At 41.8% G+C, this 26,619-nt stretch overlaps 4 long non-coding RNA genes across 6 annotated transcripts in view; 2 read left to right on the forward strand and 2 right to left on the reverse strand.

Annotated features, from left to right (window-relative positions):
- LOC139041343 (uncharacterized) overlaps window positions 1-26,619 on the forward strand; it is a 162,554-nt gene that overhangs the window by 128,490 nt on the left and 7,445 nt on the right. The window contains exon 2 of the long non-coding RNA XR_011496322.1: window positions 25,734-25,925. This is a non-coding gene — a long non-coding RNA (uncharacterized lncRNA). The remainder of the gene's footprint in view (window positions 1-25,733; window positions 25,926-26,619) is intronic.
- LOC139041364 (uncharacterized) lies at window positions 49-4,734 on the reverse strand. 2 transcript variants are annotated; one of them, XR_011496394.1, is made up of 2 exons: window positions 4,614-4,734; window positions 49-719 (listed from the first exon to the last, which is right to left on the reverse strand). It is a non-coding gene; the product is annotated as an uncharacterized lncRNA (long non-coding RNA). The 2 variants fall into 2 exon arrangements; XR_011496381.1 differs by lacking the exon at window positions 4,614-4,734 and adding an exon at window positions 1,528-3,533.
- Window positions 3,691-11,817, forward strand: LOC139041338 (uncharacterized). Its single transcript, XR_011496313.1, has 2 exons — window positions 3,691-5,066; window positions 11,147-11,817. It is a non-coding gene; the product is annotated as an uncharacterized lncRNA (long non-coding RNA).
- Window positions 8,658-25,771, reverse strand: LOC139041350 (uncharacterized). Of its 2 annotated transcripts, XR_011496351.1 has the most exons (3): window positions 25,641-25,771; window positions 25,266-25,456; window positions 8,658-22,035 (listed from the first exon to the last, which is right to left on the reverse strand). It is a non-coding gene; the product is annotated as an uncharacterized lncRNA (long non-coding RNA). The 2 variants fall into 2 exon arrangements; XR_011496344.1 differs by having other exon boundaries at window positions 8,658-25,456.

Genomic DNA, 26,619 nt, shown 5'->3' on the forward strand with positions numbered 1-26,619 from the left:
TGTGGGTTCGTCTGGCCGGAGAATGAATTAAATTCACCTGAGACAGAATAACAAGAGAAAATTAAACAAAGCTTTATGAGGAACCATGGCCCGGGGCCTTTCTTCCCGAAGGAAGAAAGGGCACCAAAGAAGTGGGGTGCACAGAGTGGTTATATATCCCCAAACAGGGTGTTTCACGTATGATTGAAATGTCCCTTTTACAACAGTCACGAGCCTGCTCTGTCAGCACAGCCCTTGATGAAGGCAGATAGGTCTGCTGTCTCAGTGAACGCTGCGGGGTGGCAGGTGTGTTGCCTCGGGGCTGGGGGATCACAGATGAGCGCAGCAATCAGTTCCTTGACTACAGAGAGGGAGGCACCTTTACAGATAGAGATTTACCTTACAGATGTAAATGTGTCCTAACAAAGGGCAAGTTCCACTCCTCAGAGCCTCCTTCCCTGTCCCACTTTATCAAAAGCAATCAGCCTCAAATAATCCTGATGCCAAAGAGACATATCTTGGGGTGGCCAATTTCAGGTCCCTACAGTCCCGCCTTTGAAACTAAAAGTTTCACAATCCAGAAGCTGAGTGGTAGATTGTTTCATCTCACTGAACACATTTCTTAGTCCTGGTAATAGATCAGTCCAGTTAAATTCATTTTAGAAGGTGGCGACGCAGGTGGGCTCCCAAAGTTAGGCCTTTATTTTGGAAGCAAGCAATCAGGTGTTTAAGAAGTATTTCTATGGAAATAAAAAGAAAAACAAGGTTAATGGTTGGAGCAAATTATAAACTAGTTCCTGAGTCCAGGAGGCAGCCAGTCAAGAAGACTTCTGGATGTCGGAGTGAAGCATCTTTAGCAGCTTGAAATGTCTCTGATGATGTCATCAGGCATTCAGATATCTTTCTGAGTGGCTTACAGCTTACACAGCAGCAGACAGGAATCTCTCAAGTTTTTATCAAGTCATTCAGCTTTAGTTTGCAAGGCTTCAGGAAAAAGAGCAGGTTCAAATCTCAATGATTCCAAATGAAAATGAGGAAAAGATTGAAAACATTAGTTTAGAGATTTGTAACCAGATATTTCAGCAGAAGAATTCAGGATCCAGTCCAGTTCACAGGTGGAAAAAAACCCTCAAAGACAGTTAACAAAGCTAGGATCTAACATCCACAAATGTGTCTTATAGCTTTTCACTGAAACGTAGTTCTTCTCTCTAAAATCACCCTCATTTTTACCAAAGATAGCCAAATTAAGACTAATTCGTTTGCAAAATAAGTTTAGTTTCAAGAAACTTGGCCCAATTATTTACATAAGTGCAGCAAGAATAGCAGTTGATCATATAGGCTCTTACATCTGCTTTGCTGAAATTTTTTATGAGGAATCTCAGATTGAACTTTAAAGACCTCTCGAGGCCAGGAAAGCCACGCCAAGGACTTGCTGTCAGATTTTGCCTACAGTACCTACAGATTTGGGTGGACTCCTCTCTTCTTGAGTTCCCCCAAAATATTCCAAGTTTCCTTACATCTGCCAGATAAGCAAGCTTCCTTACTTACCGGGTAAGATTGCCATAATCTCTATACACAAGGTACCAGGCCCATGTTTCCAAGTGGCTTTATTTCCAGAAAGTCAACCTTATTCCTCAAAGGCAGTATTGTCATATCTGAGTCTGTACGTTTCTCTGAAATATGACATTCCAGTCAAAGCCTTGGTAATACAACCAATGTCCTGTTATAAGGAGGACAGATTCTTATTGAACTTATGCAAATAACAATATTGCCATGAAACAACCATACTCACTCACTTACTAGGTTTCCAAATTCTGGAGGGATCAGGTAGGGAGAAAAAGATAAATGTTTCAGTTTTGCTCATAATGGTATACTATCAGTAAATTGCTGTAAGTCATAGTCAGCCTAAGAGAAAAGATTTCCTATATCTGAGGAAACAAAACAAAAACAAACATCAAAAGAATCAACAATATTTCAAATAAAAGTCATAAAAAGTCATAATCATCCTCATCAGTTCACACAGTCCTGTATAATTGATTACTGTGCTTAAGCTCCTGTTAGGAGGATCTATGAGGTTATCCGTTTCTCCATTAGATTTCTGCAATTTCTTACCCAGTCCAGTTCTGTGATCTGAAAGTTTATCAGAAAACTGTAATCCAGAGTAAGTGTCAGAGTCTTTTCCATGAATGTCTCTGAAGATGAGTGTATTTGCAAAAGCAAAGAGCATCAGAGTAAAACAACCGACTGTAGGCAACAAAAGACTTAAAAATGACAATTGACAGAGAAACTTATTATTTCTGATATACAACACCTTAAAATGATAGTTAGAATTATGGCTGATAGCCAGGACAGATCAGAATTTTAGGAATGTTATCTAATTTTCAAAACACTTATATCAGTAATATTTACCCACATAATACCACTTAGGAAAGATTATCATCGCTTATCTGATAATGCTTCCAATGTAAATTAAGCTACCAAGGAAGCCTAATTAGTTTAGAATCTTCCACCTTACAGGAAGGGAGAACAAATGTCTCTCCGAAGTCCCAGGGGCCGTCTGAAAATCCACAGAGAAATCCTCCCCCTTCTACCAGGTTAAAAGACAGCCTTCATTCGGGACTTGAATATTCTTGAGGGAGAAGCTTGTCAAAAATATCAAAAGATTTGAAAACACTTGTTCAAACAACGCTCACTGTCAGACAATGCTCAGGTGTCCATTTAAAGTGACAACAGAAACAATCAAAAGTCTTGAGTGACCTCAGTCATTATACTAACAAAACGGATTTGTCTTTTATGTAGACTTACTCAAAGGAACACCTTTTATAACCTCTTTATCAAGAGCAGACCAAAAGTTCAAGACAATTATCCTTTGAGAGAAAACCAAATTTTAATTTCTGTACCACTTTACTTTTTCATATTAAAACCCATTTACTTAATTAGATTCATTTCAATCTTAGCCAACTTCACCAGGCATAAAACTCCTTTCAGAATTTCTCCTTCACAGACCTTCTACAACTTTCTTTTTGCCTTCAGAATTTGTCCCAAAGTCTTTCTTTTTTTTTTTTCCACCTAGTACTTTAGGACAAGTTTATCTTTTCTTAACCCATCAAACAAAAATATTCCATTCTTCATACCTTCTTTACTAAAAATTTACACCTTACTTTCCTTAAATACAGAGCTGTTTTTCTTATTAATTTCTAGCAGCTTTAATCACATATATTAGAACTCTTTAACCTTTAACAAACCGTAGGAAACACGAAAATGGTAAGCAATTATGAATTGTCTTTTATATCAGCCTTCTAAACACTTTTCATAATTTCTAGAAACACCCCACACTTTACAGTAAAAGACCCAAAGACTTTTAGCCTCTCTGCAATAAGAAGGCAAAAGTAGATAAACTTAGATACGTCTGGCAATAATGTTTCAGTGTTCTATCCAATCCAAAAATGACCCAGATACTCAGATTTTTTATCATTTAACTTAACTTGGCAAAACTGAAGATTGTTACCAAAAAGAATTTCGAAGCTGTTTTTTTTCCCCAAGTATACAAACCATAAAACAGTTATTGTATCCACTTTTATCTATTTAAATCATTTGTTCCCAACAATTATATTCAGATTACCTACGGAAACCTCATGAGACATCAGACAAAACTGATCATTTATATCTGTTATTTTGCTGACGAATTTCTAACAGACAACCTGAGCTTATTTGACTAGTAAACACAGGCTTGCATGCCTGCATCATATGCAAATACCTACAACTCTTGAGGGCATGCATTTTCAATCAAACCAACAACTTAAACTTTCATTAAGCAAAGATTAATCTATGTCATGTTAACTTGAAAGACATTTGGGTTAATACTTCTTAGAGAAACTTTTTTGTAAGTGTTTACTTTAAGTCAAAGGAATAGAGCTCTTTAGAAATTGTACCATCTGGAGGTAAAGTATCACACATTTGTAACATATATAGATACAGACAGACATATAGAACAAAGATTTTCCTTAGATTTGATTTAGGTGTTGTCATAGCAGACCACGGTGAAAAAACTTGTTTTCCCAGTTTTTTTTTTTCCTTTCTCTCTTTCTTTCTTTCTTTTCGCCTTAGCAATCTGGCTTGGGATACCCCCTTTGTTAAGCAATTGCAATCACAGCACGAAGCCAACCAGAGTCTGGAGGAAAGGCTGCAAATTCGGGAACTGATTCGGGCCTTTTCAGAAGCTCAATTTCCCGTGTCTCTTTTGATTTTCTTTTGTTATTGTGGGGACCTGGAATTGGCCACCCCAAGATATGTCTCTTTGGCATCAGGATTATTTGAGGCTGATTGCTTTTGATAAAGTGGGACAGGGAAGGAGGCTCTGAGGAGTGTAACTTGCCCTTTGTTAGGACACATTTACATTTTTAAGGTAAATCTCTATCTGTAAAGTTGCCTCCCTCTCTGTACCAGGAAGAAGAAAGGAGATGACCTTCTCTCTAAAAACTCTTAATCAATACCAAAGACAAGGACTTAAAATCTGCATTTTATTGTGCTACTCTGGTAACCTCCTGGAACTAACTTCCCTCCCCCTCCCAACGCTGGCATTTCTTAATGATTAAGCATCTTTCCTTAGGCTAGGAACTGATTGCTGAGCTCACCTGTGACCGCCCAGCTCCAGACAATCGACTTGCCTCCAGCTACGCCCTCTGAGACAGCAGACCACTACCTGCTGTGTCCATCAAGCACTGTGCCGACAGGGCAATCTTGTGACTATTGTGGGAGGGACATTTCAATCACATGTGAAACACCCCGTTTGGGGGTATATAACCACTCTGGCACCCCACTTCTTGGGTGCCCTTTCTTCCTTCTGGAAGAAAGGCCCCGGGCCATGGTTCCTCATAAAGCTTTGTTTAATTTTCTCTTGCTATTCTGTCTCATGTGAATTTAATTCGTTCTCCAGCCAGACGAACCCCTATTTGGGGAGAGGAAATGTCCTCCTCCCCTACAGTTTTGGCGTAGTTGGCAGGCTGAAATTTCCCTGGCTGGACACTGCTTGCTCCTAGACTGCTGCGGCTGAGAGATCCCAGACCCCTGACGAGAGCCGGCAAGAGGTAAGAGTTCTTACCACATCAGTCTCCCGGATCTCTGCCTGCAGAGTCCAAAGGAAGCAAGAGTGGTGAGGTTTTTGCTCTTCTAAATTTAGATTAGCAGGAGAAAATGTTGGTGGGGCTAGCTTCTCGGATTCAGCGACTCTAGGATTTGAGTACTCACTGGTTGTAGATCCTTTTCCTCCCAGAGATAGACTTTTCCTTGTCTCTGTCTTTTTGTTTGTCATACAACACAGGCATCTCTATAAGCCTGTTGTCTGGGCTTTTTGTCTTGTTGTATGTCTTGAGAGCTTGGCTTTGTGACCTTTCTGGTCTCCGCCATTGGAGGATGCATGTACCGGCATGCATCTTGGCAGCCAGTCACATAGACTGGGGCTCTGGGAAAGTTTGTCTTGAGAGCTTGGCTCTCTTTGTCTGGCTGTGTAAGCTCTCGGGGAAGTTTGTCATAAGAGGTCCCAACTGCTTTCATAAGGGGCCTTTGTCGTCTCAACATTTGTTGCTTGCCTTTACTTTCTTAGGCTATTTTTGGGAGTGAACTTTCTGGATCTCTTTTGGGGACGCCTCTTTGTCCTTGGTTAAGCTTTGGTTGAGTCGCTGTTAAGATCCTACTCGTCAAATCAGCCAGACGATGGATCATTTAAATTCGGAAAACTTCTAAATTGGGGAAAAAAATTGTGAGAGCTCTCATCATAATTTTTATTGGTATCTATGAAAAAAAGCCAAATTGAAAAGGAAACACAAGAAAATGGTAACTAGGTTTAAACCCTGACTCAGGTTATAATTGAACTGGTGAAATATAAAGGTCTATGTGTTAAGATTGTAAAGGTTGGAATGCTTGAGCTGATTTTCTTTTTATGAAGAGGTTATATCAACTTTGCTTGAGTATGTTTTAAAGCGTCTTTCTGGGAATGCTTCCTTATGCAATATTATAAGACTAAGACCTGTTAAGTCCTGGCCATGGGTCCTGCTGCCATGCTGCAGCTCTTCACTGCCCATAGGCCCTGTACCCACGCTATTTGAATAGAGGAACGCTATTTCCAGGCCTTGAGCCCAGGAAGTCTTTCTTTTGACTCCTTGGCTGCTGAGCCAGCTTGCTTCACCAGCTTGGGAGCCGAAGTTCTAGTTTTCCTTGTGCCTTTCTCTTTTTCAAGGATGGGTCTAAATTAACTGCTCCATCGGGAACCTTCTCAGACAGCTGTATGAATCCATGTTTGCTTGCCCATGGCTACTCTATGGGGCAAATCGTGGCATTCAGCCTGAATAGAATCAGTACCTTAAGCCTGAGGGTGATGGAAAATGAATTAATCCATTCTTTCCTGACTCTATCTGTAATAGACAAATTTTACATGGGCACGGGTCGGCCACTTAAGTCATTAGGATGGTCGCCAATCTCCAAGACTCCTGTGGAAGGTTTCTTTTCCTAAGGCTGGATTGGGATCCCTTCCTCTGGCACCTGATCACTCTCTGAACTGTGGGTAAGTCCCAATCAGGACTCCGGTTCAAGGCAAGTACCAAACTCTAACCTTTGGTTGAGTATGGGAACCCCTTCTTGGGAGAATGGGTCCAGGATGCAATTGGGTAGAATGTCCCCCAGACCGGAGGAAAAATTCTTCACGGTTTTTCTCTGTTCTTTGATCTTTGGGACAACTCACCTGGCACTTAACGACTGCCAGGCATAATAGGGAAGGCATACAAGAGATGCAATGCAGAGGGATGCGCCCCATCATCCCTTGCTATAGGAACCCCACAGGCAGAACAAGTAGGATGCTGCCCTAGGTTCGGGAGATTTTCAAGGTAATGGACCCTTTTCTTTCCTCTCTCTTAAAGTGATAGTGACCATTTTTGGGCTCTTTTTGAGCTTTGCAATTGAGAAACAAAGAAATCTTTAAAGTGTGAAAGGCTCGACCTCTGGGAGCCCCCACTCTGGTTTCTGGGCCTGATCACCCCAGCAACCACGTGGGGTGCCCTCTCTTGGCGATCGACTTGTTAAGCATTTTAGGTGCCTACTGAATTGGTTATGACAATAGGAGACCTGTGGTTTATTCTGTGAACTGTCCTGATGGTGTTGTGTGCCCCTGCACGGGAACTGCTGTGTGACCTCTAGCTCGATAACCCTTGGGGAAGAGGCCATGAGGGTGAGGCCTGATCTCTTTTCCATTGTTCTCCAGGCCTTTGCCTCCTGCTTCCCTGCCTGGCTCACCTGTGCTGGCTCAGGGACTAAGTGCCCTGGGCTAAGTGGGATTTGACTAGATCTTATAACTATGTTGATGCCTGCGGTCAGGCACCTTTGCACCCTTTCTCTGGCCTTGTCAATTGGACACCAGCTTTACCACCATGAGGAATGCCTCAAGCATCCTAAGAGACTCACCCCCTGGGTGCATTTTAAAGTTGGAAACGCTTTCAGTTGGATGGCTTATGCCCCAGAAACTCCAGCTTGGAGAAAACTTGAGGAGTTTCTCTGTCCCTTTGTGATGTAGTTGGACAGGCAGGTCAATCTAGAATGTCATTAAGTTAAACCCAGTAACTTCCAACTGTCCTTGGAAAATCCTTGCAAGACTGGACATACAGCTCTAGAGGCAGTTCAGATTCCACCCAGTTCCTTTATCTCAAAAGGATTATCATCTCCCCTCTCCAGGAACTACTATCTAGACCATCACTAATCCTAAGACTGAAGGAAAAAAAAAAGAGGGGAAAGGTCATAAGTGTGCCCTTGCTGAGAAAAAAAATCTAGCGTCTTGAGTGTCTTCTCCAGAAATATTAGTAAAAAGGCTCAGAACAAAATTTGGATTCATAACTAGGGAGTTTTGTATTGTACCAGATTCATGGAGTGATTTTTAAAACAATTGCTGTGGAAGTGCTGTGTCTGTGTGTGTCTATGTGTGTGTGATATTTTTACCCCGGGTGATATGGCCCAAACTAAGAGCTCTGTTTAATTGGATTAAAGTCAGCGCTTACATAAATTCTAAATGCAATGGAAATTAACCCAATGTCTTTTAAGTTAAGATGATATGGATTAATCTTTGGTTAATGAAAGTTTAACTTTGTTTGTTTGATTGAAAAGGCATGTCCTAAAGAGCTGTCAGTATTTGGATGTGATGCAAACATGCAGCCTGGGTTCACTAGTCAAAAAAGTTCATGTTTTCTGTTAGAAATTTGTCAGCATAATAACTTTAAATGATAGCTGTTTGTCTAATGTCTCAAAGTTTTTGTGGGTAATCTAAACATAATTATTGGGAACAAATGGTTTAGATATAAATGAAATAAGAGTTTATAGATAACTTTTTTTAGCAATAATTGTAGTTTACGGTATGTGTATTTAAAATAACTTCCAAAATCTTTGGTAACTTGAAATTTTGAAGTTTTGCTAGGTTAATTTAAATGATAAAATTCGTTGAGTAACTAGATCATTTCCAAATAAGATATTAGACATTAATTATTAAATGTAAGTTTATCTACTTTTGGCTTCTTATTGCAAAGAGGCTAAAAACATTTGGGTCTATTAGAAAGTATGCCTTGTGTTTTATTGTGAAGTGGAATGTTTCTAGAAATTATGAAGTGTTTAGAATGCTGATATAAAAGATAATTCTTAATTGCTTAGTTTTTAGTTTTTTACTATGGTCTGTAAGGGTTAAAAGTCTAATTAACACATGTAATTAAAGCTACTGGAAATTAATAAGGAAAATGCTCTGTATTCAAGGAAAGTAAAATGTGTGTTTTTAGTAAAGACGGTATAAAGAATGGAAATATTTTGTTGGATTAAGAAAGATAAATTTGTCCTAAAGTACTAGAAAGTAAGAAAGCAAGCATGGGACAAATTCTGAATGTAAAACAAAGTTATAGAAATTCTGAAAAGAGTTTTGTACCTGGTCAAGTTGGTTAAGATTGAAATGAATCTAATTAGGTAAATGGGTTTTAATATGAAAGAGTAAACTGGTACAAGAATTAGAATTTGGCTTTCTCTCTAAAAATGATAATTTTCTTAAACTCTTCGTCTGCTCTTGATAAAGAAATTATAAAAGGTTTTTCCTTCTGAGTAAGTTTCCAGAAGAAGATCTATGTTTGGTTAAGATAATCTCCTATGCAAAAAGACAGAGGTCTCTCTATTAAGGTTTTTCTTTTTTTTGCTGTTGATACCTGAGCATTGTTTCACAAATGTTTTAAAACCTTTGATATTTTTGACAAGCTTCTTCCTCAAAAATATTCAAGTCCTGAAATAAAGGCTTTCCTTTGACCTGGATGAAGGAAGAGGATTTCTCTGGGGATTTTCAGAGGGCCACTGGGACTTCACAGAGAAATTTGCTCTCTCTTCCTATAAGGTGGAAGATTCTAAACTAATTAGGCTTATTGGTCTGTTAAATTACATTGGAAGCATTGTCATATAAGTGATGATAATCTTTCTTAGCTGGTATTATGTGGGTAAATGTTATTGATATAAGTGTTTTGAAAATTATATAACATTCCTAAAATTCTGATCTGTCCTGGCTATCAGCCATAATTCTAACTATCATTTTAAGGTGTTGTATATCACAGAAATAACCAAGTTTCTCTGTCAATTGTCATTTTTAAGTCTTTTGTTATTTACAGTCAGTTGTTTTACTCTGATGCTTTTTGCTTTTGCAAATATGTCTCATCTTCAGAGGGATTCATAAAAAGGACTCTGACACTTACTCTGGAATACAGGTTTCTGACACACTTTCAGATCACAGAACTGAACTGGGTAAGAAAGTACAGAAATCTAGTGGAGAAACTGAAGACCCCATAAAACTGTTAACAGAAGATTAAGATCAAGAACTGATTATATGGGACTGAATGAACTGAGGATGATTATAATTTTTTTATGACTTTTGTTTGAAATATTGTTTTTGATGTGTTGCTTTGTTTTCTCAGATTCAAGGAGATCTTTCTCTCTTTTTCTCTTATGCTAACTATGACTTACCAATTTGGTGAAATTATACCTTTGTGAACAAAACTGAAACATTTATCTTTTTCTCCCTACCTGATCCCTCCAGAATTTGGAAACCTAGTAAGTGAGTGAGTATGGTTGTTTCATGGCAATATTGTTATTTGCATAAGTTCAATAAGAATCTGTCCTCCTTATAACAGGACATTGGTTGTATTACCAAGGCTTTGACTGGAATGTCATATTTGAGAGAAACGTACAGACTCAGATATGACAATACTGCCTTTGAGGAATAAGGTTGACTTTCTGGAAATAAAGCCACTTGGAAACATGGGCCTGGTACCTTGTGTATAGAGATTATGGCAATCTTACCCGGTAAGTAAGGAAGCTTGCTTATCTGGCAGATGTAAGGAAACTTGGAATATTTTGGGGGAACTCAAGAAGAGAGGAGTCCACCCAAATCTGTAGGTACTGTAGGCAAAATCTGACAGCAAGTCCTTGGCGTGGCTTTCCTGGCCTCGAGAGGTCTTTAAAGTTCAATCTGAGATTCCTCATAAAAAATTTCAGCAAAGCAGATGTAAGAGCCTATATGATCAACTGCTATTCTTGCTGCACTTATGTAAATAATTGGGCCAAGTTTCTTGAAACTAAACTTATTTTGCAAACGAATTAGTCTTAATTTGGCTATCTTTGGTAAAAATGAGGGTGATTTTAGAGAGAAGAACTACGTTTCAGTGAAAAGCTATAAGACACATTTGTGGATGTTAGATCCTAGCTTTGTTAACTGTCTTTGAGGGTTTTTTTCCACCTGTGAACTGGACTGGATCCTGAATTCTTCTGCTGAAATATCTGGTTACAAATCTCTAAACTAATGTTTTCAATCTTTTCCTCATTTTCATTTGGAATCATTGAGATTTGAACCTGCTCTTTTTCCTGAAGCCTTGCAAACTAAAGCTGAATGACTTGATAAAAACTTGAGAGATTCCTGTCTGCTGCTGTGTAAGCTGTAAGCCACTCAGAAAGATATCTGAATGCCTGATGACATCATCAGAGACATTTCAAGCTGCTAAAGATGCTTCACTCCGACATCCAGAAGTCTTCTTGACTGGCTGCCTCCTGGACTCAGGAACTAGTTTATAATTTGCTCCAACCATTAACCTTGTTTTTCTTTTTATTTCCATAGAAATACTTCTTAAACACCTGATTGCTTGCTTCCAAAATAAAGGCCTAACTTTGGGAGCCCACCTGCGTCGCCACCTTCTAAAATGAATTTAACTGGACTGATCTATTACCAGGACTAAGAAATGTGTTCAGTGAGATGAAACAATCTACCACTCAGCTTCTGGATTGTGAAACTTTTAGTTTCAAAGGCGGGACTGTAGGGACCTGAAATTGGCCACCCCAAGATATGTCTCTTTGGCATCAGGATTATTTGAGGCTGATTGCTTTTGATAAAGTGGGACAGGGAAGGAGGCTCTGAGGAGTGGAACTTGCCCTTTGTTAGGACACATTTACATCTGTAAGGTAAATCTCTATCTGTAAAGGTGCCTCCCTCTCTGTAGTCAAGGAACTGATTGCTGCGCTCATCTGTGATCCCCCAGCCCCGAGGCAACACACCTGCCACCCCGCAGCGTTCACTGAGACAGCAGACCTATCTGCCTTCATCAAGGGCTGTGCTGACAGAGCAGGCTCGTGACTGTTGTAAAAGGGACATTTCAATCATACGTGAAACACCCTGTTTGGGGATATATAACCACTCTGTGCACCCCACTTCTTTGGTGCCCTTTCTTCCTTCGGGAAGAAAGGCCCCGGGCCATGGTTCCTCATAAAGCTTTGTTTAATTTTCTCTTGTTATTCTGTCTCAGGTGAATTTAATTCATTCTCCGGCCAGACGAACCCACATTTGGGAAGAGGAAATGTCTTCCTCCCCTACATTAACTAGCCTCACCATGCTGTACACTAGATCCTCAGAACTTATTCATCTGAAAACTGAAAGTTTGTACCCTTTAAACATCTCCCCCTGTCCCCTGAAAACAACCACTCTTATCTCTGTTTCTACAAGTTTCATGTTTCCAGAGCCACATAGGGGACACTAAGTCTTCACGAGCCACAGCGTGTGATTAAGTACAACAATTTCAGCCCATGTGCTTTTGTATGTGCTCCTCCCTTCTGCAGGCCTCTGACCTGGTTCTGGATTACATTCTCTCTCAGTTGGACACTCCGATAGCCTCCTTCCTCCTTTTCCTGCTTTCAATTTCTCCTTCATTCTGCACAGAAACACCAACTTTCTGGAGTACAACTTGATCATACCACTCCCCTGCTTAGAAACCCTCACTACTACTCACTATCTTTGAATGAAATCTTCATCTCCAGGTCTGGCATCTAAGATCCTCCTGGATCTGGTCCCATCTTCTACCGTTTGATATTCTTCTTAATAGTCCTTACATTTTATACAAAGCAAACTCCTTGCCTTGAGCTTCATACATAACTTTGCTTGGCTAACCTGCACCTTTGCCAGAGAGGGCGCTCCATTTCATCCCTTTGTATACAAACTGCGCTTGATCTCTAATGATCAGTCCCATATTACCAGAGACTTCCTGATCACCTTATGGGAAGGAACCTCCTTTCTCTGAATGCCCACGTAGCACACCCTAATGGCATTTATCACCTCCCATCTTGGATTTAGTTATTTATGTACATTTATTTATTTACTTATTGCCTCAAAAAAAGTGTTGAACAGAATTGCACAAGATGCTGGGGATAAAAAGGGAATATAGTCTACTGGTGAGATAGTAACAAGCCCTCGATTGAAAAAATACAATATATCAAATATGATACTGGATGTTAATGAACTCTAAGTGATCAGATAAAGGTTGGCCTAGATCTGTCTGTGGAGTCTCAGAGGAGTGGAGTGGAGTTCCAACGTAAAATATGTTTAGGCATTAATTAGCCAGTTGGACAAGACGGGGAGTTGGGAGGGGGTGAGGTAGGTAAAGGAGAGGCAGACAGCACAGATGGAGGGCATGGCCACAGGAGAAATCACATTTGAGGAAGGCACGTTGTTGACTCTGACAGGATAGGGTATGCTGAGAGAATAGCAACTGAAGGAGAAGACACTGGTCAGGTAGACAAGGATCAGGTTTTGCTTTGCTAAGAAGTTTGGAGTTCAGTCTGTTAGCAAGCATGCTGAAAATGTCAATCAAGGGAATTGCAAGATTGGACTGTGGGTTAGACCCAGGTGGTGAAGTGGATTCCTCCAGAGACACAGAGAAACTTTAAGCAACCTGGTGGAGGTTACACATCTGATCCATCTTTGTATTCCCTGACTGCGCCCAGCACAGTGCCAGGCACGTGGGTTATATACAAATTGTGTTTGTTAACAAGTGAAAGAAAATGAGATCACCACTTTCAGACTAAAACACAAACAGAAGTTTATTAGCTTTAAGCTTCGCACTTCACCTGCATTATTCAGATCACACAAGTATAGGGCATCTTCTAGCTTCCTGAACCTTTTGATCCATGTCTCCGATTCTTCAGACTCGTTCTTCATCACTGGGTTCAGGAAAGGCTGTGAGACTGGCCTGATTTTCAAAGAGCTTGGGGGATCTTTGGAGGCTGAAGTCTCAGCAGTAGGGTTTTCTGGCTGCAGATCCTCTTCTAGAGTTTTCTACCAAAACAACACAACTATCTCACTGGCAACACATTCACCACCTAGATCTTCTCCAGTCTCTTGGCCAAAGATGAGGCCATACAGCTAGCGAGATTTACTGTAATGTCTGGCTTTGTAAAGCTTGGAGGATGGGTTTCAAGTCCTGAGTGCTATAGGACTACATCTGTGAAGCCTTCCAGGATGTAAATTACTGTGTTGAATGTTTTCTATGTTTTTAAGAGAAGGGTGAAATCATGACTTTAATCAGTTTGCATTTCTGATTTTCACAAAGAAAAGGTTTTTGTAACTGGTTGAGATTTTTCTTGACGTTCTATACTAGTGGGATTCATGGAGGAGGGTCTTCAGGAATTGCTTATAACTTCTCCACGGAATAACCTCTGGACAATGAGCCTGAGGTTCTTGACAAAGAATGACTGAAAGAATAGTGACGTTGTCTTAGGCTCATGGGCTCCTTGTAATGGACCATAAAGAACTTCTAGTTCTGTCTGTCCTGTTAATTTAACTAAGGAAGACGAGGCCCAGAGAGTGGAAGTGACTTACTGAGATCAGGCAGTGAATGGTAGACACAGAACTATAAGGAGATGTAGAGGTTATGTCTAGCTCAGTTTGGCATCCTAATCTCATGTCTACTGCAAAATAGAGATGTTTTTAGAATAATGGACAACCTAGTCCCGGCAGCCATGACAGGCATTCTGTCACCTACCATGTACAGAGTGGCATCCATTGTTTGATCTTCACAACTTCATTTTTCCAGGAATTTTCTCTCCTGCCGAGCCATATGGTTAGGGACAGAACAGCCATATCTAAGTGTACAGTGCAGGACTGGGTATCTAATGCAAAGGGACCAATGCACTCATTGTTCAGTGATTTTGGAACGATTTGTGAGAGATGAAGACAGAGGGATATACAAACAGAGATCATTCTGTGTGAGAGGTAGGAACTCTCACGGGTTTTACACACTGTGTACTGGAAATGAGAAAAGGCTGATCTGTCCAGAAAGATAGAGACGGACAGAGAGAGAGAGAGGGAGAATGAAGCTAACAGCAGAGAGAAGAGAAAAGATATAGGACGTCATGATGAAGTTCAAGTCCCTGATTTTACTTCACTGTTACTTGTTACATTTCTAACCTTAGGTAGCATAATACGCTTCTCTCTCCTTCCAATAAATTTAGTAGAGTTTCTTCTCTTAATTTCAATCCAAATAATCTTAACTAACTCACCATAGAATTATGACTCTAACTTTTGAAAATCATCTGTGCTTCCCCCAACATTCAAATACCTGTATTTCTCCAATATAGTACCTTTGTCTCAAACTTCTCACATAGAAAGTATGAAAATCCCATAGGTCTAAAGAATAGTAATTGAGATTAGAAGTCCAGTTTTAGTTGGTTAACAAACATGGATTAACCTGCTGCTGGGAAATGTGAAGAATTGTTTTGTTTGAAATAATAGAATGGTACATGATATGGTACCCACATGGATAACAAGCAACCAGTAAATTTTAAGAGATTGATATAAAAGAATTCTACTTGGATAAAATCAACTTTGGGAAGGGCTGAAAGTTTTCATAAAATAAACAGAGTAGTGATTCTTATACTTTTTAGAGCTTTAGATCACTTGAGAAATCCAACGAAGGCTTTAGATAATCTACCCAGGCAAATGCACATTTGCATGCAGGATGACTTTAGACAGTTCAAAGAGGTCCTTGGATCTGAAAAAGTGATTTTAATAATTTTATATTTCTTCAGATAGATCAACACTCTCTTTGACCACTAAAGACAGGGAAAGGGGGAATTTGTATGAACCTGAATTAGGCTGAACTAAGTAAGTGAGTGAGTACTAACACACTCTATACTGTTTTCGTCCCACTGTGTCAGGAGGAAGTCCACGTCCCGTGATTGGCATGTAAGACTGTTCTCGTTCTCGTTCTTGCCTATCTTCTTTCAATCCCACATATACATCTTTTTCTCCAACCACCTAAAACCAGAAAACACGAAGCTGTTTTGTGCCTTGTGCATGCTGCTCCCTCTGCTGTAAAAGCCCTTCTTGCCACTCAGGCCTTGGATGGTTGGGGTCCTACTCATCCTTCAAGATTTGACTCATATTTCACTTCTTGTGGGAAGCCTTCTCTTACAGACAAGCTGGCTGAGGGGCGATTCTTTGTGGCCCCTTTATCCACCTCAGCACTTATCGTGGAATGTTGTAATCATTTATTGACTCTCTCTTCTACCAGAGATCTGGAGACTGGCCTGTGAGATAGTCGTTTATGTATCCTCAAGGTCTGGTTAGTGACCAGGGCATAGCTGGTTCTCAAGACATGGTTACTGAATGAACAAGTGAATGAATGAGTGAGTTTCTCCGGGATCATAAGAAAGTTGGTTTACCACACCTCTGCTTCAATTCCCCCTTCTAAAAAGTGGGACAATGAATGCTACTTATGCAGGAATGTGACACAAATCAATTACTGCAGAGATGCCATAAAATCCTCAAAACAGAGGCAAAAATAAAAGAGCAAGGTGTATTTTTTAATAATCTGATTCACAATAGATGATACTCAAGGAGAAAAGCATCTGCTGTTGTTTCTGGCATGGCAAGAGGCTTGCCAAAATTGACATGATTTTCTAAGACATTTTGAAGTGTGAAGTGCCTGAAGAGGCCTCCTGCCATTTTGAGATGAATTATGGTCTAATCTGGGCATTTAAATAAAAACAACGACAGAAAACCTCAGGATGCTTTTCAATTCTGTCTGCATCTTTTCCTGGCTAAGTGCTGGGAATATTAAAAATGTAATTTAACTGCTTGCAAGATTTTGTTTGCAAAATCAAAGAGCCCATTACATTTTAAAATGTGGTGTCTGGGGAAAAGGTCACCCTCAGTCTCTGGAAGCTGAATTTAAGATGTTGAAATAGGGGGCTGGCCCTGTGGCCAAGTGGTTAAGTTCGTGCGCTCCACTGCAGGTGGCCCAGTGTTTCGTTGGTTTGAATCCTGGGTGCGGACATGGCACTGCTCATCAAACCTTGCTGAGGCAGCATCCCACATGCCACATCTAGAAGGACTCACAAGTAAAATATACAACTATGTACCGGGGGCTTTGGGGAGAAAAAGGAAAAAAATAAAATCTTTAAAAAAAAAGTTGAAATAGGTCTCAGAACCACCCTTTATTTTGATGGCAGTGGGAGGATTGGTCACAGGCTTCAGAACCATTGCACATGCTACAGGTCCAATTTCTTGCGGCAGGTGCCAAGCCCATGACCAGGTTGTGGAGAGAGGTTTCTGCAGCGATATCAGCTAAGGCAGGAACCACCCCACACTTGAAGAGGTTTCTACCTCCCTTCTCTGCCAGAGGAGATTCTCAAAGTCAAAGAGAGTCTGACATCACGGTGGTGGGTGGAAACCAAAAACCAAGAAGGGGGGGTTAGCCCCGTGGCCGAATGGTTAAGTTCACATGCTCTGCTTCAGCAGCCCAGGGCTTCACCAGTTCAGATCCTGGGAATGGATCTCAACAAGCCATGCTGAAGCAGCATCCACATAGCAGAAGCAGAAGGACCTACAACTAGAATATAAAACCATGTACTAGGGGAATTTTGAGAGAAGAAGAACAAAAAATTGGTAACAGATATTAGCTCAGGGCCAATCATTAAAAAAATAAATGAACAACACCAAAAAAAAAAAAAACCAGAAAGGAGGACCCTACCCAGCATCAGAGAATAGAAGGTGAAAGATGAGTGAAGCTCTTCCTCAAGCTCCACATACCCAGGTGCATACCATTTGTTTAGTTGTGTCTTGAGTCATCTCAGGAATGTCAGGCTGCACTGGAGTGGCAGAGGTTCCCTTTCCTCTGTTTCCTGAGAAAGATAGAAAAAATGGAAGGGTTAAGTTTGGTCTCTTCATTGTAACACTTACAGCCAGGCAAATAAAATGTTGAGGCCCTTCTATGTGTTTGGCACTGTGTTAGGCGATGGGGATATGGAGGTAGATCAGAAAGATCTGGTTCCTGCCCTGATGGAGCTGACAAAGGGGAGGTAGGCGCTAAACAATTACTCAAAATTATTATTTAATTACAAACTACCATAAACACAACAAAAGAAGATGTGAAAATATTTTGTTTTAGGGTAGGGGTGGGAGTGGTGGAGAACCAGAGGAGGCTTCTTGGAGGAAGTGACACTTAAACTGTGGATCCAAAGGGTGAATAGGAATTTCTAGGCAAAGGTGATGGTGGGTGTTCACAAGGAGCAGAGAGTTCCAGATAAGCAGAGACAAGAGCCTGTAGAACTGCCCTGAATCAGGAGGACTTGCACAGTTTGAGGAGTGGGCAGCAGCTTCCTCCCATGGCCCTACCTCTTAACAGAAAACCAGGCATTTCTGCCCCCTCTCTCCACACAGGTGTATGCCTCAAAGATCAGGCAAAACCTCTCTCTTCCACTTTCCCTCTCCTATCAATAGTCAGAGGGTCTGAATGGGATGAGGTTTGAACAGCATCTCTAACCCAGTACCCCCACAATTGGCTTCGGTTGTATTCCTAGCATTTATCACTATTTACATTATTTTAAGTGAAGGAAAAGCTTTCTGTTTACTGCAGGTGAAAAAGGTCCAAGTTGCTCCGAGTCATAGAGTTTGAGAGTTAAGGGGATTCTAGAAACAGTATAGAGTATACAGGCAGGAAGATGAACTTTGGTGTCAGCCCTGAATGCTAATCTTGAGTCTTCCCTCTCCCAGCTGCAAGCTTTCAGATCCTAATTTTGCCAGTTGTGAAAGGGGAGAAAACCAGTGATTTACCGTAATGTTGTAGAGATAAAAAATTACCTACCTAAAATACTTAACACAGGGAAGATGCTCAAAAAAAGGATTCATTGTTTGTTGTGTCATTATTATCATAACACCTTAGGCAAGTCTAGTTTGCTTAATTGAACACTAATTACGATGGGCCAGGAATTGTCCTGGGCACTGTTCACATGCATCATCCCTGTTAGTATAAGATCTAGATCCTAGACCCTGTCCCAGGCCAGTTTCTCTGCACTTTTAAAAGTTTCTTTAGAAGAAAATACACACTAGTCTCCCTGGTCTCCTTTAAGCTTCCCTTTCTCCCCCCTAACATCTACAAGCGTGGAAACAGGTCATGGTTTGCACATGTAAAAATCATTTGAGAAATCTGAGGCAGGGCTGATGTTTTTTCTTTCTAACACAGTGGGAAGGATCATCTGTGTAGTCTGCCAGTTGAAGGTTTGTACTGGAGAAAATAAGCCAAGCTGGCTTCTAGAGATTTCCAGGTGTTGGAAGGGCCAGGTTTTACAATGCTTCCATGAGTCTGATGGTTACACATCCAGCCCTGCCATCAGCCCACCAATGACTAGAAACTAGTGGTCTTGAGCACTGGCTGCATATTAGACCCCGCTGGGGAGCTTTAAAAATTGCCAATGATTGGGCGTCACACCAGGCCAATTAAATAAGAGACTCAGGGTGAGAACCAAGCTCAGCACCTGTGAAGAATTCCCTCGGTAATCCTAAAGTGACACCAGGGTCGATAACAACTGATTTAAATAAAGGATTCTGGCCTCATTGGGTCCACTGAATGAAGCTTTGTGAGAATATATATATATATATATATATATATACATCAATATATATGTTTGTGAGAATAATATATATCAAAGATCTGTACATGCCAGACATTTCCCACACATTTTCTTACTTGAAGAATAATGCTCTGTGGTAGAAAGCATCTCCATTTGACAGATAAGGTAACAGAGGCAATAAAGGCTTCAGTTCCCTGCTTAAGATTACAGAAGTGGGGTTAGGTCTTGGATTCTAACGCATTCATTCATTCAACAAACATTTGTTTAATGTTTACTACATGCTGGGCACTGTTTTAGGCACCACGATACAACAATGAGCAAGAGAGAATCTTCTCAGGGAGAGTGCGTTCCAGTGGTGAGGACAAAGAGAGACATAAAATAATGTCAAATAGTGATAAATGCTATAAACACAACCAAAGCCAATTATGGGGGTATATAGAAATGCAGTTGCTATTTTTGATAGGGAATTCACCAAAGGCCTCTCTGAAGTGACATTTAAATAGAGCCGTGAATAGAAAAACAAGGGAGAAAGCCAAGCAAATGTCTGAGGAAAGAGCATTCCAGGATAAAGCTCTGGGGAGAGCAAAGGCCTCAAGGGCGTGGTGTTTGGTGCATTCAAGCAACAGTTGAGAACAGAGCCGAGCTAACCCAGGAGGAAAAGGGAAGAGAAGTGGGTCAAGTGTCATGCCATGTGATTTGAGTTAATTTTTTTTTTTTTTTTTTTTTTGGCTTTCAGCATTTGTTCCTCCTCTGGTGATTACCCACTTCTACTGTTAGCAACTATATTTTGCTTTGTGGAGACCACTCCTCCCCCATCCCAGTGCTGTGGTTTGGTAGTATTAACCCCCAATTCCAACTCTAAACCTGGTCTCTGCTTAGTTGAAGACTAACGTGGTATCTCAATCACGATCTTGGTTCAAAGATGGGCATAAGACTCAATCTGAGCCTCAGAGGTGAGAGGAGATATCTGCTATAATTTCTTAGCTAGTAATGTTCTCTCCTTCCTAGAAGGACCTACCAAAAGAGGGAGCTGTACAGATATGATGACATAGCTGCCATGGCTATTTTGCTATTGCAGAGGAGTGCCCACCTGGAGAAGTTGGAGGACTACCACGTAGAGCCTAGAGATTATGCCAACACCAAGTAAAGCAGAACAGAGAGCCAGAATGAAAGCAGATCCTTGATTTTGACACCTGAATGGTTAGATCAACCCACACCTGTAAGGCTTGCTGCTGCCAGACTTTGCACTTACATAAAACAAAATCTCTTCATGGTCTATACCCACTGAGTTGGGTTTTCTGTCCCTTTGTATAAGTAGTTGTAAGTAAGAATTACTATAGCTATTTTTTTTCCTTGATAAAAGGGAAGGCAAACTCTTAGCCATTTTTCTGTCAAATCTTGAGTTACAGGTCTTCAAGCAATGTTTGAGGGGATCAATGAGCCTCTGAGGCCACCTTCATTCCCTCCTAATTATCCCCCATCAGCAGCCATGCTATAGCCCTGCTCCATGATTGCTGCTTCTTCCTCTCCCTCACTCACAGGCCCCACAATGAAGAGATGCAAAGTTGGGCCCACACTTCCTTATTGTGAAATACCCCTTTAGACCTTAGACCATACCATGTTTGGTGGGCTCTAAATGTTTTGTATTTGTCTTCATGGGAATCCATAGCATTTCTTGGATCTGTGGCTTGAAGTCTTCTATCACTTTTGGAAATTTCTCAGCCATAATTGTTTCAGATATTGCTTTAGCTCCGTTCTCTTCCTCCTGTCCTTCTGAAACGTTGATTACATGTGTACTGAGTATTGTCAGCATTTCCTATATGTCTCATATACACTTCTTTTTGTATATTTCATTCTCTTTTTTCATTCATGCTTATTATTTTAAGTCTCCAAGTTTGTGGTAATTTGCTACAGCAGCCTTAGGAAATGAATACCCTCATTCTCAGTCGTCCAATCCTGGCATAACCAACCCACAATCCCCTGTTGTAAATTCCCTCTGTTTGAAATACCTGGTAATGTTTCTCTTTCTCCACTGAAACACAAAATGATATACCACCCCCCCACTCTAAACCCTCAGAACCTAGTATTTTGATCCCAAGGGGAATTAGTGAACAGTTGATGTGTAGTTGACACCAATGCATATTTTTTCACCTGTCATACTTAAAACTTGCTAAATGCTAAATATTTTGTGCAATTCATCCTTATCATTTCACTTAATATTACATCTTGGAAATGTTCCTGTATTGGGCCAACCATGTTATTTTACAGCTGAATACTTTTATCAATTGAATATACTGTAATTCAATTAAATGGTCCCTGAATGATCGTTTTGCTGTTTTCATTTTTAAAAACACTTACCAAAAAAAATTCCTGCACTAAACTTATATGTAAATCTGAGAGGATTTTTTGTGAGATATCAGTAACATAAGTCCCTAGCTTTGGGATTCCTAGATCCAAGGGACTATGTGACTGAAATTCTAATGCATAATACCAACTCTAACTTCTTCCATAAGTGTACCTATCAAAGGGCTATCACCAGAGAATGCTTCATGATATAATAATATTTGGAGAAGTATGCCTTTTATGATCCAACTGGCCTAAAAGAACAGCCATCAAGGCAATCATCACTCCTAGTCTTTCTTCACTGGTGAGGCATCTACATTTCTGGGAGTAATGAGATGAAACACAACAAAGAAACCACTGAAGCTAAGCAGCATAGTCAACAATAGTTCTGGGAAATGGGAGTGATCTCAAGGAACAAAATAACTCAACTCACCTGTAGGAAAGTCAGAGGAAGCTCTGCTCAATTACTCAAGAAAACTCTGTCATCTGTGCAAGGAAAGGAGCCATAAGATGGGTGAACCATATCATTGCACTGAAAGAAGGTGCAATAAAGCTGGAAATTAAATTGATACTGAAGGAGCTTTTTGATACTTGTATCATTCAGGGTGCATGCAGGAAACAGAAACTACTTTAAGTATCTCCACTAGAAAGGGCTTTACTATAGGAAATTAGACATCCACAGAATTATTGCAAGGGCTAGTAGAATGGAGTTTGGTGTCTGCTGCTAGGCTCAGGCTCAGGGTCAGGCCTCAGCAGATGTAGTCCAGAGATGGGGGAACTGCAGGAAATTCTGGCTGATGTCTCCGTGCCCCTGACCATGAGGTTGGTGACTAGGCAGTGCAAAGTGCCTTTTGGCCACTGGAAAAACTGATGCCTGCCAGGGCCTGGAGTTCCTACTAATGCCGGAAAATAAATATACGAAATGTCCCTGCTGCCCTTCACTACCCCTTCTGCCTTTCAAATCTCATGCAACTGCATTACATTGATGGAACTTAAATCAATTCTGGAACCGTGGCATCAAGGGAGTTTTGGAAACGTTCTTTTTAGCCCTCTCAAGTATGGGAAGTACTGCAACACAAGAAAGAATGTACAAGGAGATGGAAATGGGTGTTGAGTGTAAATAGATGACATTTGGTGAAGTCCCCAAGCAGGAATTTCATGGAGCAATACTTGTGCATGTGACAATCAGGGAGTCACGTAATGCTTATGAGTAATTTAGGAATGCTTTGTTAGTGAAAATCACTTATACTTGCTTGTCCAGTATCCTTCCTCCATTTGTATATAAATACATTCTTCTCTGGGATCACGGACTACTGTCAATCTCCCATCCCCTCCCTTAGCCTATGCTGTGGCCACCTTGTTCAATTAACTCTATCACTTTCTCCACCCATCCTTCCCTCCCTTCTTCCCTTCCCCCCCCTCTCTATCTCTGTCTCTGTATCTCTCATTATTTTTTGGTTCGGGTTCTTCCTGAAGTTCTATTTTCCCTCAATTTTATATGTCATTCCATAGCCTTTAAAGATATTTCTTTTGCTTATGTTAACAAAAGGCAGTTTCTGTTTCTAGCAACCAGATAGCCACTGGTAAGAATTTCTATCTCCTTCTTACCTATCAAAAGTCAAGCAAGGGGGCCAGCCCCGTGGCTGAGTGGTTAGGTTAGCGTGCTCTGCTGCAAGTGGCCCAGTGTTTCATCAGTTTGGATCCTGGGTGCGGACATGGCGCCGCTTATCCAGCCACATTGAGTCAGCATCCCACATGCCACAACTGGAAGGACCCACAACTAAGAATATACAACTATGTACCGGGGGGCTTTGGGGAGAAAAAGGAAAAAATTAAATCTTTAAAAAAAAATGTCAAGCAAGTTGTGAGATATATGTCCTGGGTTTTGCAGAGGAGTTCTAATGGCATATAATCTTATTCTCTTCAAATAAAAAGGATTGTTAGATTTTTAACTAGTTTGCTTTGTTTATACCTCATAAAACTTTTCCAAAAATGATACCATAAATCAGAAAATATGGCGTCCTGAGCTTCATGTCACTTTGGACATATGAATAGGTAAGGCATAGGTATGCAGGGCCACAAGCTAGACAGCTGATGACCGTATCAGCTGCTGAAGGCCCAGGCAGGGAAGAGAAATTTGATGAAGCTGCACTCTCAAGAAACATTAATAATCCAATGAAGATCTGATATTAGCCCGAATCTGGAAATGAGCTATAGTAGAAGTAGCTCCTGCCTTCTACACTTTCTGTAATTTCTTTCCAGGCCTTCTTAGGAGAGACAGGCTTATGCCTATGACATCTTCTGATCCTCTGAGAAATGACAATAATGCAAGAAAAAGTCCCAGATCCGTTGATATTTCCACATTCATAACATTTATTTTTCAGAGCTGCTAGGAGTTACGAAATATGAGATAAAGCCTCGGGACAAAATGGCACCAGAAAACCTCTTTGCCCTTCCTGATTATGTGCTGATAGTAGGGGACCTGTGGATGGCCACTTTCTCACTGTGCTAACATGTTCTTCCCTCTGTGTGAGCGCATTCCTGATGTCTCCCTGTGATTCCAAATTTCCTCCTCTTACAAGAACCCCAGTCAGACAGGATTAGGGCTCCACCTTAATGGCCTCATGTAACTTAATCACCATTTTAAAGTCCTTGTCTCCAAATACAATCACCTTCCGAGGTGCTAAGTGTTAGGTCTTCAACATATGAATTTTGGGAGGATACAGTTAAGCCCATAATGGTAACAAGGATTCAAAGAAGCCCAACTTTTGGTACAACTTACTTAAGGTCTCTGAACCTCAGTTTATTCATCTGTGAAGTGGGTATAGAACAACACAACTCCTGGGGCTATTGGGAGTATGAAAAGGGAGGAGCCGTGTAGAATGTCTAGCCTGTGCCTGGGACATGTGAAGTGTGTGTGCATTAAAGCCTTATGCCCCTGAGTCAGGCAGTCATTTTGGTTACCGTTTAACTCAGCTGCTGGGATGCTCACTCAACAGCACCATCTTCCTCTGATTTTACCTTCTTGATCATGAAGCCTAAGTTGTTACCCAAAGCCAGTGCATTTCAGAGCCAGGATTTCCATCTAGGCCTGAGTGATTCCAGGCTCATGCTGCCTTTCTGCATGGATGGGGGCTGAAGGGGTAGGGGAGGTGCTAAACTGGCGAGGAGAAGTTACCTGCAGGCCCTCAGCTTCTTTGGATACAACCTGCCCCTAGAACTTAAAAGTCTCCCAACATTTGCATCTGTATCCCCCACCTCTACTGGGTCCTAGAGGAGAGGGCAGTAGATACTGAGCTTCTCAAATCCAGGACTGTTTTCACTACCAAGCCAAGGGTGGAGTCAGCTCTGGAACTCAGCAGTGTGCTTAAAGCCCCTGTGCCTCACCACCACGGTACAAGCTTCTGAGTTTCATAGGACTTGCAGGAGAACAGGTATAGAGTATCAAGAGCCAAGACTCCGAACACAAAGAGCCTGCATTTACTCAGCCTTATCGAGGAATTCATTTATCAGTTACATATTGGTTTTAGCCTCTCTCTGGTGCCTCAGTTTCCTCATTTGAAAGAAATAATACCTACCTCATGGGGGAATTGCAAGGATTCAAAGAGTTAACATTGAGAAAGCACTTAGAATATTGCTTGGAATATAGGAAGCACTATATAATTGTTAGCTATTAATAATAAAAATAACATTATGAGCAATATTATTATACTTACTCCATATGAATTCTCACCCCATACGAATTGTGGGCTTCTGGAGGAGAAGGTTAGCATGCCTGAGGCAAAGTCATCCGTTCCGTTCGAAGCCAGGGAACAAGCGGGTAAGGCAGATGACCCAGGATCGGACATCCGCAGGCCTGGTGGACAGGCTGTGCCAGAGAGCGAGGCAGGGTGAAATCCCAATGATCCTGGGGATGGAGGAAAGGGAGGATATTGTTGGGGTCTGCTTCTGAAAGCCATGAAAAGAGTAAGCCGGCCACCCATTAAATGGCCTAAATTCAGACAGGTCCAATAGGGCCCTGGGGAAAGCCGAGCCGCCCCTCCCCGCCCCGCGCCCACCCCCCCCACCCCCACCCCACCACACCCACACACTTTGTTCCAGAGGCCGCAGGACTGCCTCAGGCGATACACAAACTGGGACCTGGAGGCCCGGGGCAGTACAGTGATCCCGAATCCGTGTTTCAGATCTCAGAAGTGCTCCAGACACCCGTGGGAAACTCCAAAAGTTGGCGATCCGTCCTGCTACCAGTCCCGCACAGCTACGAGTGGCTGCACGGAGGGTGCTCCATAACCGACTTGAAGCTGAGGATGCAAAGGAAGACAAGATGATGAAAAGGCAGGCCGCCCTGCTCGCTGTGGCCCGCCAGTCTCCTCAAGGTATCCTGAGGGAGAGGGGGCATATGCCATGGGTGAGTAACCCCGGCCCCCACCGAGGGGCCAGGAGGCCACCCACAATGTCGGGGGCTAATCGGTGTGCGGACTGCCAAGAGGAAGGGCGTTGGTGGCAGGATTGTCCGAACCGTCCCCAGGGAGGGAAGGGATCGAAGAAGACCGAGCCGTGGCAGTTTCCCTTGACCACAGATGAGACGTGATGGGGCTGAGGGACAGCCCCCTCCCCCGGTTGGCTCCGGGAGGCCCCGGTGACCTCGGCAGGAAGGAGGAGAGCAGGCTGAATCTTTGCTCCCTAGTGGAGCCGTGTTCTTGGTGTGGAATGCCCACAAGGGAAACCTTTCTGAAGGAAAGTGTGAACTGAAGGAGGTCTCAGGAAAGGGAGAGACCGGAAGACGTCTGGAGCCCTGGACCTGTGAAACAGGGTCCAGACTGCTGAAGGATTCCTCACTGTGTGTACCAGAATGCCCCGTTCCCCACCCCCTTCTAGGGAGGGACATGCGCTGTGAGTTAGGGGCCTCCACAGGCCGGGAACAGGAGAAAACCGAGCTCCAAGCGCCAAAAAGTGGGGGAGGTGAGCTGATGGCCCTCTTGCAGGATACAGCAGCCCCTGAGAAGCGAGAGATTCCCCTACATGATTCAAGCAGGGCTAACTCGGAACTATGGGCCCAAGGACAGGTGG

Source organism: Equus asinus, chromosome 1 (genome assembly GCF_041296235.1).
Source record: "Equus asinus isolate D_3611 breed Donkey chromosome 1, EquAss-T2T_v2, whole genome shotgun sequence".
In the NCBI taxonomy this organism is placed as follows: domain Eukaryota; kingdom Metazoa; phylum Chordata; class Mammalia; order Perissodactyla; family Equidae; genus Equus; species Equus asinus.